Source organism: Ovis aries, chromosome 15 (assembly GCF_016772045.2).
Source record: "Ovis aries strain OAR_USU_Benz2616 breed Rambouillet chromosome 15, ARS-UI_Ramb_v3.0, whole genome shotgun sequence".
NCBI lineage: Eukaryota > Metazoa > Chordata > Mammalia > Artiodactyla > Bovidae > Ovis > Ovis aries.
In genome coordinates, this window is record NC_056068.1 from 39,758,022 (window position 1) to 39,772,918 (window position 14,897).

General features: G+C 43.9%; 1 protein-coding gene across 9 annotated transcripts in view; it reads right to left on the reverse strand.

The window, feature by feature from the left end:
• Positions 1-14,897, reverse strand: part of TEAD1 (TEA domain transcription factor 1) — a 268,937-nt gene that overhangs the window by 231,728 nt on the left and 22,312 nt on the right. For 4 of the 9 annotated variants that reach the window (XM_060399881.1, XM_015101012.4, XM_027979375.3 and 1 more), the window contains exon 1: positions 1-14,897. This exon is cut by the window's left edge; it is cut by the window's right edge and continues 21,676 nt beyond it. The exons of the other annotated variants lie outside the window; for them this stretch is intronic. The gene's annotated coding sequence lies outside the window, so the exon portion shown is untranslated. 9 annotated transcript variants of the gene reach the window in all.

Sequence of the window (14,897 nt, forward strand, 5' to 3'; positions counted from 1 at the left end):
ATTTGAGCAAACTCTGGAAGACAGTGAAGGACAGGGAAGCCTGGTGTGCTGCAGTCCCTGGGGTCACAAAGAGTCGGACATGACTTAGCAACTGAGCGACCAACCAGCAATCCCACTTCTGGGCATATATTCAGACAAAACTCTAATTCAGAAAGATACATCCACCCCTGTGTTCATACAGCACTATTCACAGTAGCCAAGACATGGAAACAAATGTCCACTGAGAGATGAATGGATAAAGATGTGGTACACATATACAGTGGAATATTAGTCATAAAAGAATGAAACAATGCCAGCTGCAGCAACATGGATGCAACTAGAGATGACCGTAAAGCAAAGTGGTGGGAAAGAGAAAGACAAATGCCTTATGACATCACTTACATGTGGAATCAGGTGGTGCCAGTAGTAAAGAGTCTGCCTGCTAACACAGGAGACACAAGAGACCTGGGTTTGATCCCTAGGTCGGGAAGATCCCCTCAAGTAGGACAGAGAATCCCGTGGACAGAGGAGCCCGGCAGGCTACAGTCCATGGGGCTGCAGAGTCGGACACAACTGAGCACGTGCGCATGCGCAAAATTCCTCACGGATCCCTCACGTTCACATACGTGGAACCTAAAGTACAACACAAATGAACCTACCTATGAAACAAAAACACAGTCACAGACACAGAGAACAGATCTGTGGTTGCCACGGGGGAGGGGGTTGGGGGAGGGGTGATGCGGAAGGTTGGGGTTAGCAAATATAACCTTCTATGTACTGAATGGATATCCCCTTCAATTATTCTTGTTCTCTAAGGGACTCTGGGACCTGCCACAGCAGTTATGCTTCACTCACAGGTGACCTCCCCAAGACTAGCTACATCACTAAGGTGATTGCTCTGCTCTGTTTGTTCTTAGAAAGTGTTAATTGTTTAGCTGCATGCGACTCTTTGCAACCCCATGGACTGCAGCCTACCAGGCTCCTCTCCAGGAGCGTCCATGGAACTCTCCAGGCCAGAATACTGGAATGGGTAGCCATTCCCTTCTCCAGCAGATCTACCCAACCCCAGGGATTGAACTTGTGTCTCCTGCATTAGAGGCAAATTCTTGACTGACTGAGTCACCAGGGAAATTTGTTCTTAATGTATTTGCAATTCTAAGCTGCTTAATGTCTGCTTCCCGCAAGCATACATAGCTGGCGGGGACCACCTATGGTGGTCTAAAGTAGAGAAGGGGCCCCTGCCAGAGGGAGAGAAGCTGACAGCTGAGACAAACACAACAGTAGGCACATTCTAAAAGTATATTAAAATGGGGTTCTTCAGCCTTCAACGCCCTGTTGTTCTGAGCGGTCAACACTCCTGTGGGTGTTTGTGATACACCTGTGATCCTTAAGAAACATGCTTCTGTCTAGTGACTTCTATTTAAGCTGACAGCGAAGAATCATAGAAATATTCTGGGGCACAGAATATTCATTCAAGAGCCATCATTACACTGAATATGTGCCTTAAAATGGCTTTCAGACAGCTCCAGCACATCCTTGAGGGGAGGGATTTCATCTTTGACACACTGAGGCAGGCAGCTGGTTGGCCACCAAAGGAAAAAGTGTGAGGAGTGGAAGGGTGATCCTAAGGTCTCGGGTCCAGTGTTTTCAAAAGAACACATCAACTGGTCTCCTCCACAGAAAATGAGGGGAACATCCAGGCACAGAAGGACAGTACCGCAAGTAAACAAGTCTTCCGCTGGCATGCTACTGCTTAAAATAAAATAAAAAAGTGTTGCAAATGTTGTTATTGCTTTCCCTTTCTTAAGCTTTCTGAAAAATCTCCAACTAGTTAACAATTTGGAGCTAACGTGTTTTATGAACGACAACTCTCCTCCTAGGCACAGCTAGGGAGATCTGCAAGTGTGGAATCACCTGATGAAAAAAGAGTGTTGGGGTCGGGGTCAAGGGACAACCTTGGGCCAATCTTATAGGCCCTTTCTCAGCTTAGCTTTCCCATCAGAATAAAATGGGGCTGACAGCTGCTCTTCTCTGAGAAAAGAGGACTGTCCTGGGGAGTGTCAGGAGACACGGCTGTGCCCACCATGACTGCACTGGGGTCAGCCAGGCTGCCCCTCCCACTCGAGCCTGGAGCATTCGGGAACTGCAGGAGCACGTGTATGGTGAGTGTCACATCTGGTCCAGCCACCCCAGAGGATCTTGAGGGTCCTAGATGGAGCCAGTAGGAAAGCGGTTCAATGACAAGTTTCTAACTCAGCACAGCAGGCTGCTGCCCTGAAGCTCCACTGTCGGCTTTAAAAATATCATGGCAGTGTTTTGTTTGGTTTAATTTTTTTTAATTTATTTATTTTTGGCCGTACTGGGTCACTGTTGCTGCATGCAGGCTTTCTTTAGTTGCAGCAAGCAGGGGCTACTCTTTGTGGCAGTACAAGAGCTTTTCATTGTGGTGGCTTCTCTTGTCGTGGAGTGTAGGCTCTAGAGCACAAATGCAGCAGTTGTAGTGCACAGACTTAGTTGCTATGTGGCAAGTTGGAATCTTCCTGGGCCAGGGATCGAACCTGTGTTCATTCCCTGCATTGGCAGGCAAATTCTTATCCACTGTACCACCAGGGAACTCCATCATGGTAATGGTTTTTAACAGCAGAATCACCATCTGCCAAAGGAAAGATTACACACTCCCCCAAAATATAACACAGGTAAAAAGTGGTATTTGAATTTCTTATAGTAACTATTTATTATAAACACAGTGAGGCTGCTCTCATGAATGTAAGTTTAATTCCAAATAAAGCATCTAATATATTCCCCTTTTATTTTTCCTAGAATATAAAAAATACAAAGGAATATAACTCAGGAATACAAAATCCTGATTCAAAAATAATTCAAATGATACCTATTTAACCTTTTCCTTATAGCTTCAGGAATCCATACAATTAAACAAACCAGAAACCTAAACTCAGGACAATAGGAAATTTTTATTTCAAATTGGATTACATGTCTTACTAGGAAATGTTCAGTTTGGAGGGAGTTGAAGAGTGGTTTCACTGACTAATTTAGGCTTTTATTTGTGGAGGAAAGCACTGTTAAAATGTATCCTGGAACATAATTCAATGTTCTCTGAGGTCAGCTCTGAAAATCCCCAGATGCTTGGTACCAGGCTCTGACACATATTTATGCAAAATTTCAAGAGTCAAATTTATTTCATTTCGCACACTAAGTTCAAACTAAGTTTCGATTTCATCACTGACACTCTACTAGCCTTTGTAAATACGCACAGTGAGAACACAAACTCATATTGCCTAATGGAGCTCATTCAATTTATTGTAAAAGTTTCAACAAGATACAGGCGAGGGTACCAAATTATATTTGAGAGATTTAGGTAATGGATTTCGTCAGCAAACGTAAAAAAGTGATTTATTGCCTCATCTGAATTATCGAGCTCAACCTTTCCCTGAGTGGTCAACAAACTGCAGCATGAAGAAGTAAACTTCTAAGAATTATTACCCATGTCATTACAAGTAACTAATAAAAATGAAAAGACGATGTTGTAGAATAAGGTCCACACTGTATATTACATGTACAGCATCATTCTAAAATGTTATCTACTGAATAAGTAGAATTTTGTATATATTTACAACACATAACTTTTGGTAACAGCTGCATACAAACCAACATTTTGGCAATTTTTGCTACCATGGTTCTCACAATAGAAGATGAAATTTTCTTCACTTGTGTGTGCATCAGAAGTGTGGGAAAAAACTGGTCTTTCTCATGTTTGCCTAGATAAACATATACAGATGCATGCAAAATGTTGACAACTGCACCATTCACACTCCCACTGGGGTGCATCCTAAAAGCATGAGTCACCCAGCCCCAGTATTTCACTAACCAGGGGGAGCATTTGGTCCTTCTCCACATGCGTCACTCCACAGCGATATCAGTCACAGTCACGGAGGACTGTGAGCTGAAGACTGGGGTGCTGCAGTGCACGTTCCATGTTGGAATCTGGTGGTAGAACTCTAGGACTCTGATCCCAAGGTCAAACCTTGGGATCTAGGAACATGTGAGGTGATACTCAAGACCTGCTGGTTCTCAGAAACGATGAGAAAGAAGAAATGTGGTTTCTGGGGGAGCTTCTGTCAGCTCAGCTCCTGCCTCAGCCTTCAAGCTGAGCAACGGGTGCAGCTTCGAGAGCAGTGAAGACGTGCAGCCCCTTCCTCCCTTTCCCCATTCCCAGAGGACGGAGGCTCATCCCATTCACCCACTCACTTGTGCGTTAACTCAGCCATCATACAGACACCCACTGGAGGTCTACTTCACAAGCCATATGTGTGGTATGTTTTCATTAACATACACTTAATTATATTTTATTTTGGACCATTCCTCCATACCCTTAAAAGTAACTTGAAGACACCCAAAATGAGTGACTATGAACCACCAGAACTCACCTCTGTTAACCAAACAGGTACAGCAGTTGGCAAATGCTAACTATTACTATCACATCCAAATACTTTGATTTGTGCAAGCACGCTCTGAGCTTCCGTGTACCAGGCATGATACACAGATAAGATCCAGTTCCTGCCCTCCAGGGACTCAGGGAGAGAGTGGAGTAGGTCCAAGATATAGAAGGCAACGCAATCAATGCTAAGGCAAAGTGGGAGAGGCGATGGGGAACTAGGAGAAGGGAAAGAAGGCTTAGTTGTATTAACCTGCAGGAGTCGAGAAGGCTTCTGTGAAACGCTGCACATTCTCCTCTTTAGAGAGAAGCACCAGCTGAATGGCAGCAAGAACATATTCCAGTAGATGCAGGAGGAAGTGAAGGCATGCAGGCAGAAGGGACAGTTGAGTGTGGCTGACATAGAGGAACACTGGGTGGGAGTGGCTGGCCAGGAGGCTGGGAGGGAGCAGCAAGATTTTCTCATCAGCAGGATTAGTACGATTTGGGTCGTCTGGTCTCAGACACCTCAATCATCTGTGAAGTGCAAAGAGCGGCTCTTCCAGCAAATTCCGCATACCAAACTAAGTGGTCACACTGCACCCTCCCTGTGCTTAGCAGGAGGCTTGGCCAATACATACATCATCTTCCTCTGGTCTAGGTACGTGGAGGGGAGCTCCCCAAACATACCAACCACAATGCCGACTCAGCCAGAATAGAAGATAAATATAATACATGTCTCTGATTTGGCAGGAGTTGAGTTCCTCTAACATAACTCTTTCCATGCACTAAAACCCCATGCAGTTTTTAAAAAGCACGTCCAAGGTCACTGGACTTCCAGCATACCTGGGGTTTTAGCCAATTTGCTTATAAGATGGCTATACAAATTTGCATTATACTGGGTTTGAAATAAAGGGGAAGGATCTTGGCTGTAAGAGGGAAGAAATTCAATAAAGAGCAGAACCCAGAGTCCATGCAATAGATAGCTGCTCTTGCAGGTGAACCCACACTGGACACTGTTCACCTAGCTCTCCAAGGGATGTAGTAACTGAATCCCAGGGGCCCGAAATTCACTCACTCCACAGACACATTCTGAATGTCTATGATATGCAAAGTACCCTGGAGATCATAAAGCTGTGCAAGCCACATCCTGAACCCTGAAAGAGCATACAGATCATGAGGAAGGACACCTATAAAAGCCAGTAAAACATGCTGGATGGGGAGAGTGCTATTAAAGCATTGATGGGCCAAAAGAAGTAAAGGTTCCTTCTGATAAAGAAGGAAGAGACTTCCTGAAGGAAGTATCCGCAGAGAAATGGAGGAGGTTTACAGACAAGACAGATGGAGAAGGTGCTCCTCTTTCTTTGAGCCCTACAAACCAGGGTACCAGGTGATGCCCTCTGGACTGGGCATGGAAATCCCAGTGAGCACAATGTCACAAACAGCATGGATGGCAGAGGCTTCTCTGCCAAGGGAAGCTTTTCTGGTAGAGGGACGGCATGAGTAAAGCCTGTATGGGATATGAAAGTGAAAGTGTTAGCCACTCGGTCATGCCCATCTCTCTGCAACCCCATGAACTGTAGCCCGCCAGGCTCCTCTGTCCATGGCATTCTCCAGGCGAGAATATTGGAGTGAGTTGCCACTCCCTTCTCCAGGGGATCTTCCTGACCCAGGCCTCGAACCTGGGTCTCCCGCATTGCAGGCAGATTCTCTACCATCTGAGTCACCAGGGAAGCCCCTATGGGATATGAGGAAAATCCAATTTGTTGGAAGGACACACTGCAGGACACCGGGCTAGAAAGATATACAGAAATCACACGGCGGGGGCCTCATCTACCAGGCCTAGGAGAATGAGCTTCTGGACTGAATGATGAGTGACGTAGGGAAGAGGAAGCTTCTGAGCAACAAGAATCCAGGATCAGCATAGCGGCTAAGGGCCACTGGGGCCAGCCAGCCCTGACACCTACTAGGTGTGTAACTTTGGACGAGGTTTTTAATTTCTGTGTGCCTCTACTTACTTCCTCATCTGTTAGATGGGGATGACAATACTATCTAATTCAGAGAATTGTGACACTAAATGAATTTACAACGCAGTAATAATGTCCCCCATAAAAACTTCTACAGAAGTATCACTGGATAATGATGGTGACCACATGAGACACCCTGAAATTGGGAGATTATCTCAGAGATGACTAGAGTAATCTAGACAAGAGAGGATGGGAGCAGCTTCAAGGGGGATGGAAAGGAAGTAGTTGATTTGAGACAGAAGAGAACTCAGCGGGGCAGGAAAGGCTTGCAGCCTGGGAGAAAAGCAGTGCTGCTGGAGGGGCTGCTCAGCCATAAAGGCACTTGGCAGAGACTGTACTGGACTCTGATCCTTACACACCTATGCACTTCTCTGAGGCTCAAATCTTCCATCTTTAAGATGGAGTCAACATTCCTTACCCTTTCTACACTCAGCATTATTATGAGGAGTAAAAAGGACAGGGAACTTGGCCACCATGCTGTACAGATGGGAGTTGTGACGAGGGACCAGCCTAGGGAAGGAGCCCAAAGAAAAAGAGATACTCTGCTGAACCTTGTCCATGACGTTCCCAGAGTAAGACTGAGGGTCAATTCCAACATCCTCACCTTGCACAGCTGCAGGCTGGCACCAGTGACATCTGGGACTGCCTGCATCCCAGACACCCCACCCAGAGTTTGGTTCATGGGACAGGCCCCAGTGCTGACAGCAGAATTCACCATTTTGGGGATAAAAGAAGCCCATGGGAAAACCAGGTGGCTCTATTTCCTCCAGCTCTCTGATTATAAAGCCTGTAAGCAGATCAAAAGAAGGGTTCTGGAGTCAGCCAGAGATGGGGAAAAGACAAGCCCCCAAGGTTGCAGCAGGCAGCCCTCCAGCAAGTCTGTCTTCCATTATAGCCAAGCGTTTGTTTATATTTCCTGCATTATCTTGTCACTTGTTGGACAGAATTTCTTACAGAAACTCATCTTTTTCATGTTGAGGGTAGTCCACATAGTCCAGGAAGCCATAAAGATCAGCAGCTCACATTCCCTATGTAAGTTCTCTTTGTTGTTCCTTTGGGAGGAACTCAGGAGCCCCAGCCCCATGTCTCTTCTTCAGCAGACCCCACGCATCCCCATCATACCATTCATCACAGAAGACTGGAATAGTCCCCTTAACACAACTCTCTCCCTCCCTTTACTCTGGAGTTCCTCAAAGTTCCTTGAGCTAGTCTATGGTCCTCATCCTTCTCTGGATATCCACCACCCAACACAGACCCTGGCATTAAGTGAATTGAAATTTCTCCCCATTTTTTGAAGCCCAAAGACAATGAGAACCCACAATCTGCTCCAATTACCCAACTGTGCCCCTGACTCAGTGAAGTGTTTTAACAGAGCAACACCACTTACATTCAAGCCTCCCTCTTTCCCCAAAACCTCTTACCAGGTCAAAAAAAAAGTCTAATTTAGGTTTATGACCTTAGCTGCATCTTATTTTATAGTTTTGTTTTGTCTGACATAGCTTATGGGAACATAAAAGCCCTTCCCTCCAAAATATAGTTACTGAATTCAAACCACTCCAGAATAGAGCCTTTTCCCTGCAACCAACTTTTCTGGCTGACTTTTAACAGTTTTAAAGTTGATAAACTAGAGGAAGCGCTTTATTTAAAGAAAGAAAAAAGATCTAAGTAAACAGCTCCCAGTGTTCTCTTAGAATTTAGACTCAGAGAACACAATCTGTCTACACAAGGATAAACGCAGTTTTATTAAAGAAAACACAACGGGCTTACACATACTCTTCAAACAGTGTACACTGTCCACATGAAGAAGCAAACACAAATTCAAAAGGGGTGGACAACAGGGTCATCATGGGGAAGCACCATGGTTTTTTGCTCAAAAGCTGGACTATAAAGCAAAGATGTGTTAAGAGACAGACTTGCTTTTTCTCAAGTCATCTCAAATGGAACTCAAGGAGATGACCACAGCATCAACCAGTGGAGGTACTGTGATTGTTTCTTCAAGAGAAATTATTTTGAAAACAATCAACTGAACTAAATAAAATCTACAAAACCAAGCCCCTTGGCAGCAAATGTGTTAAAGGCCTCCAACAGCACTGGAGTTTCAATTTATTCCAAATATAGACCTGAAATCACAAACTAGAGAGCCAAAGCAGCAGTGTTTAAAATGACTGACCAACACCATCCAAATATCCCACACTTCTCATTTCAGAGTGAGAGGAAAATAAATGTGAGTCAAGAAATACAATTGCTAGAAACTCTTCCATCACAGAAGGGAAAGTTTTTTAAGATCAGTGTGGCTTTTAAGAAAGCCAGCAGAAACTAAAACATATGCCAAACTGATTCCCACTGCACTCTACACATAAAATGTCACCTTTCTAACAATTTTAAAATACATGGCAGAGTTTGGTTTTTCTCTCACTACTTGAGCTTTTGTCAAGCAACTAGATGTTAAGAGTTCCGAAAACGAATGAGGATTCTATTCCTGTCCATAAGGTGCTCACAAGCTGTGTGCATGCATGCTCACTCAGTCATAGCCCTCCAGGCTCCTCTGTCCATGGAATTTTCCAAGCAAGAATACTGAAGTGGGTTGCCACTGCCTGCTCCAGGAGATCTTCCTGGACCAGGGAGCAAACCCATGTCTCTTGTGTCTCCTGCTTTGGCAGGTGGATTCTTTACCATTGGTAAGCCCACAAGTTGGGTATTTGTATCCAAAATGAAAGGGTTTAATAAACAGGTGATGTGAATTTCAGTAAGGGATTTCAGAATTTAAGTCCAAAGTTCTCTGCAGCAATATTTTATTTTCCCTTGTTAAAAAAAAAAACAAAACACTAACCAAAATGATCTAAAAGAGAGACACTGCTATACCCAAAGTGGTGGGATGTGACCAGAGCATTATATGGGGGGAATTGCATATATTCGTTCCCAGTTTGTCATTTCCCTTTTGATTTTCCCTGTTACATAACTTTCCATGCAGAAACTAATTTTACATCAGATTTATCAACTTTTCCTTTATAGTTTCTAGGTTTTCCATTTGCATGCAAAAGGCTGTCTTACTCTGAAATTACTGGGGAAATGTCTTACGCATTTAAAAAAGAAAAAAAAATTAAGTCGGTTTTTTTCTAACTCCTGAGCTGACAAAGGTATTCTGCCTAGTTTGAAATCCAGTAGACAAAACTATCTGAGTCCTTTCTTTTCCTGGTCTTTCTGAGCTGTGAATACTGCAGAGACCTGTCTGAACTTGTAGTTTGAAACCACTGCTTTCCCACTCTCAGCACCCCCAACCCCATGCTCACGTCACCTCACTGCAGCCTTATCCTCACATATTCCCCTGTTACAATAGAGGCTGAGAAAGGTGAGGGAGCACAGCAAAGGAGGCCCACAAGCATTTAAGCGGCATCCTGGTGATGGCTTACCCAGTCACTGTTTAACCACTTACTGGCTATGTGAGTCTAGGCTAGCCTCCTGATCTCTCAGACTGCATTTCCTCACTTACACAAACCAAGTGGTTATAAGGGTTTAAGTAAGTTAAGCTATTGAAAGACCTGTTTAAACTGTAAAGTATCATGTAAATTTTAGATGCTTTTTATTAGGTATGTGACATAAGGAACATACGTGTCTCAGCCTGAACCCCTCATGTCCATGTCCCAATAAATATCTACGTTGTCCCCCTTTCCCATCTCGTCTCGATTTACAGAAGGAAAAAAAAGGGAAAACATTCTCCAGGTTTCCACTTTCTAAATATACAAACTAAACACTATGAACAAAACCTGTAGAACATGTAACTAAAAACAGAACAACAGAACTGCCGTTGTTGCTATTCAGTCGCTAAGTTGTGTCTGACTCTTTGCGACCCCCATGAACTGCAGCACGCCAGGCTTCCCTGTTCTTCACCGTCTCCCAGAGTTTGCTCAAACTCGTGTTTATTGAATCAGTAATGCCATCCAAGCATCTCATCCTCTGTTGCCCCAGCAATTCCACTCCTGGGCATACATCTGAAAAAAACTAATTGAAAAAGATACACTTACCCCAACGTTCATATCAGCATTATTTGCAATTGGCTAGATATGGAAGCAACCTAAGTGTCCAAATGGTTAAAGAAGATGGTGTGTGTGTGTGTGTGTGTGTGTGTGTGTGTACACATAAAATGGAATACTGTTACGGTAGTTGTTATTTACTCGCTAAGTCATGTCCAACTCTGCAACCCCATGGACTGTAGCCTGTCAGACCCTGTCCATGGGATTTCCCAGGCAAGAATACTGGAGTGGGTAGCCAATTCCTTTTCCAGGGGATCCCTGACCCAGGGATCAAACTTGCTTCTCCTGCATTGGCAAGTGGGTTCTTTACTGCTGAGCTACAGGGAAGTTCACAATGGAATACTGCTGCTGCTGCTAAGTCGCTTCAGTCATGTCCGACTCTGTGCGACCCCATAGACGGCAGCCCACCAGGCTCCGCCATCCCTGTGATTCTCCAGGCAAGAACACTGGAGTGGGTTGCCATTTCCTTCTCCAATGCATGAAAGTGAAAAGTGAAACGGAAGTTGCTCAGTCATGCCCGACTCTTCACGACCCCTTGGACTGCAGCCTACCAGGCTCCGTCCATGGGATTTTCCAGGCAAGAATACTGGAGTGGGTAGCCAATTCCTTTTCCAGGGGATCTTCCTGACCCAGAGATCAAACCTGCTTCTCCTGCATTGGCAGGTGGGTTCTTTACCGCTGAGCTACAGGGAAGTCCACAATGGAATACCACGCAACCATAAAGAGAATAAAACTTTGCCATTTGCAACAACATGAATGGACTTGGAGTGAAGCAAGTCAGACAGAAACAGACAAATACTGTATGATCTCATTTATATGTGGAATCTAAAATATACAACCAACTAGTAAATATAACACAAAAGAAACAGACTCACCGATTTAGACAACAAATTAGTGGTTACCAACAGAAAGAGGCAAGGGGTAGGGGCAATATAGGAGCAGGGGATTAAGAGGAACAAACTATCAATATTATGTATAAAATAAGCTACAAGGATATATAGTACAATACAGAGAATATAACCAATATTTTATGATAACTATAAATGACACATAACCTTTAAAAATTGTGAATCACTCTTATATACCTGTAACTTATATATTATACATCAACTACACATCAAAAAAAAAAAGGAAAAAGTCTCCAAACTTTCTCAGTTAAAAAAAAAAAAAAAAAAGACCCACAGGTAGAACATGTCGTATCAAGCCTGGACGAAAAATGGCTTCAAATTTGTAAAAGATGCCAACAAATGCTACATGTCTCCTAATCCATCTGGTAAGGGTTTTCCAAAACAAATCCTCTTCCCTTCAACAACTTCTCCTTTGTTATCTCTGAAAGTGAAGTCTCAGCTGAGCCTTCTTCCTGTCCATTGGCACTGCCACCCACCACAGCCCCCCAGCCTGGGGAAGAGCAGGTGAAGCAGGCCTTTTGTCTCTGACACCACCCCCAGGGGCACATACGCATCTTATTGGTCTCAAGAGAGGCATGTGCTATTCGATCCATTTGCTAACAAAATCCATTGAACCTGGAAGGTTCTCTGACAGAGGGAGCTTGACACACGTGTGCGATATACACATTGGATTTATCATCATCAAGCATCTCCCAAAGGCCACAGAGCGCATGCTTTCCACATTGATCAGCGATGGGAGGGGAGGAAGTAAGGGGTGGCACCACCAGGCAGGGCACCCAGGTCTAATGGCACACCTGGCCTGCCTCTTTCCAGGTGCTAAACCAACCAGAACTCCTCAGTGCCCCAGGGTATGACTGGGAAAATTCCTTACCTGCCACATTTCAGTCAAGCTGCTGCACTACCTAAATCTGCATGGCAAATCAGCCAGCAGAAAGGCCTACATAAGGCCTTGAAATGTTCCAGTCTAAACCACAGGTTCGGAGGGTAACCCTTGTTGTTTTGACCTAGTTAGTTCCCTCAAAACAGAATCCAAACTGGAAAACTAGGTCCAGGGCAGCAGCCCTGCCTTGCAGACCAAGCAGAAGCCACGTGCTGTCACTCTTGAGGAGGGCCTCTCCAGAACACCACACAGGGCTTATTTCCCAGCAAACTAGTCGGCCAGACACCATGTGGTTTCAATTAACAGAAACCCACTCCCACTAACCTAAGGGAAAAAAAAAAAAAAAACAAACGTAAGAGTAGGGAACGTGGGTTCATTATAAGGACAAAGGGTCTATCAAATGACCCCAAATCAGGAACTGCAGCCAGCCCTCATGGGAAATGGAAACCAGGAAATGGAAAACCATCCGGAAATGAGACTATTCCCAAGATCTCTCATCTCCTCCTCTGCACAACCACTTTGTTCTTTCCTCTCTGCAGAGCAGTTTTCATTCTATGCTTCTATATATCCATGGGTCACACAGCAACTCCTCTGTTAACTTTTCCCAGAATTGTAGGGTGAGCGTCAAAGACCAACTAGGATTGCTGTCTCAATCCCAAAATATTCAGGAGAGAGAATTCAACTCAGCTTGGGTAAGACATCCCCCTTTGATCCAGACAGCAGAGAAAAGGTGGGAGAGCTGCTCTAACGATAGAGGATATCTACCTGTCCAGCAAAATTACAAAAAACGGCAATAGAAATGACAACGGCTTCATGAACTTTGACTCTTGTTCAAACCACAAGGTTTTCCAAAGGTACCATCTTGTCTTATCCTCACTCCAAGGAAGCACAGCTGTACAGCCAGATCCTCAAATAACAGATAAATGTCTTCTTTGTAGTTTGCCTGTTGGTCGCTTGAGTCGGAGGAAAAAAAGCACTTTGTTGTTATCAAAAAGGAATTTATTTCTGGTTTCTCCTTTTCTCTTTAGAGGAGGGTTTTTGGTGGGAATCTTGGCTGGAAACGGGCCGAACCTGGCCAATACACGTGTCCTTGAATCATGATTGTAAAGGACTGTAAAAGTGGGCGAGAGAAGCAGTCATGGTATAGAAACACATACATGGAACTAAAGCCTTCTGGAGCAGGCATACTAACAATCATTTTTCACAGGAAGAATTTGTTCAGTGTAAAGGTTAAGCAAGGCTCCTTCCTTACAAAAGCCTCTGGGTTTCTCATAAAGTAGACCCAAAGAGTCCATCAGTGGGGGGTCTATTGCACCTAGGGCAACAAACACATTCCTCCCAGAGCATGGGCTGCTCTGTGTGGTTGCTAATAAGATAATCTGTTACAGGAGGCTTACAAATCCATTTACATTGATTTTAATTAATGAATCAATCCCTGGCCCTGAACAACTTGGTCCAGAGACGGTAAGCAATTCAAGCTTCAGTCTGCACTCCCAGCCTGAAAGCTACATTAAAAAGAAGTTAACTCTCAATGTAGGACAAATAAAAATAATTGGATTTGTATTTCTCACAACATAAAGAAAAAAATCTCTTTCAAGTTTAGACAGTTACTCTTCACACATTAATAAGAGGAATATGTTTCCAGTGGTTTCCTAACAGACTCACCTAGGACTAAGGGGGTTTTTTTGGACAAGCCTGAAATTTGGAAAACCAAAGTCAGATATTACGACTTTCAGTCTAACCTCTGAAATCAAAATGAGTCCAACTCGCTCAAAAGCTCATCAGAACCTCTTAACTCAGACTGAAGTTGAAGAGAGAATTACCCAAACACAAAATACAAATGACAAGTAAGAACAAAGTGGCACCCACCAGCCTGGCTGTGCTCTGAATCAGCCAGGCTTCATTAAGAAGGCAGGCAAACTTTTGCATTTCCTTTTACTTTAGCCTTTATAAAGGCTGAAATAGAATTTGACCTTTCTGAGCTACTGCCAGCTATGAATTGGAAGCAAGCTCAAGCTAAAAGATGGCACCAAAAAGTGACTGCTCACTGTTTCATTTTTTTTCTCTTTCCTCATCTTTTTCACAAGATTTGTCTACCCACTCTATTTTTAGACTCCTATCAGAGCTTCCAATGACTCCATGTAAAACTGGCGGAAAAAAGTCTAGTTTCAGTCCCACTTTCTCAAATCCCCCCAGCTAGGCAACACCAATTAACATCGGGAAGAACATTAGCGTTGATAAATGAAAATGCATTACACTCACTTTGATTTTTTTTTTAAGACGGCAAAAGTCCATCAACTCACAAGCAAAGCATAAAGGCACCAGAGAGACACCGGAGTCTGTCCCCACTTGACAAGGCAGAGGAGGGGAAGCTGCTCACAAGAGAATAAATAAATACAGAACACAGAGCAGAGAGACCCGTGACTTTGGGAGGCAGCATTTCACATTTCTCCTGTGCTTTTTACAATGCTTAATAAAAGAGTTATCAAATTGATTTTGAAGTCAGTAAGACTGGCCTGAAACACTGTAAAAGGGATTAAAAAAAAAAAAAAAAAAAAGACCCTGTACATAAGGAAGTAAACTGCAAGCAAGATCAAGAGCCGGGCTAGAGCTGGGCGGGCTGGCACTCGTGTGTTCTCC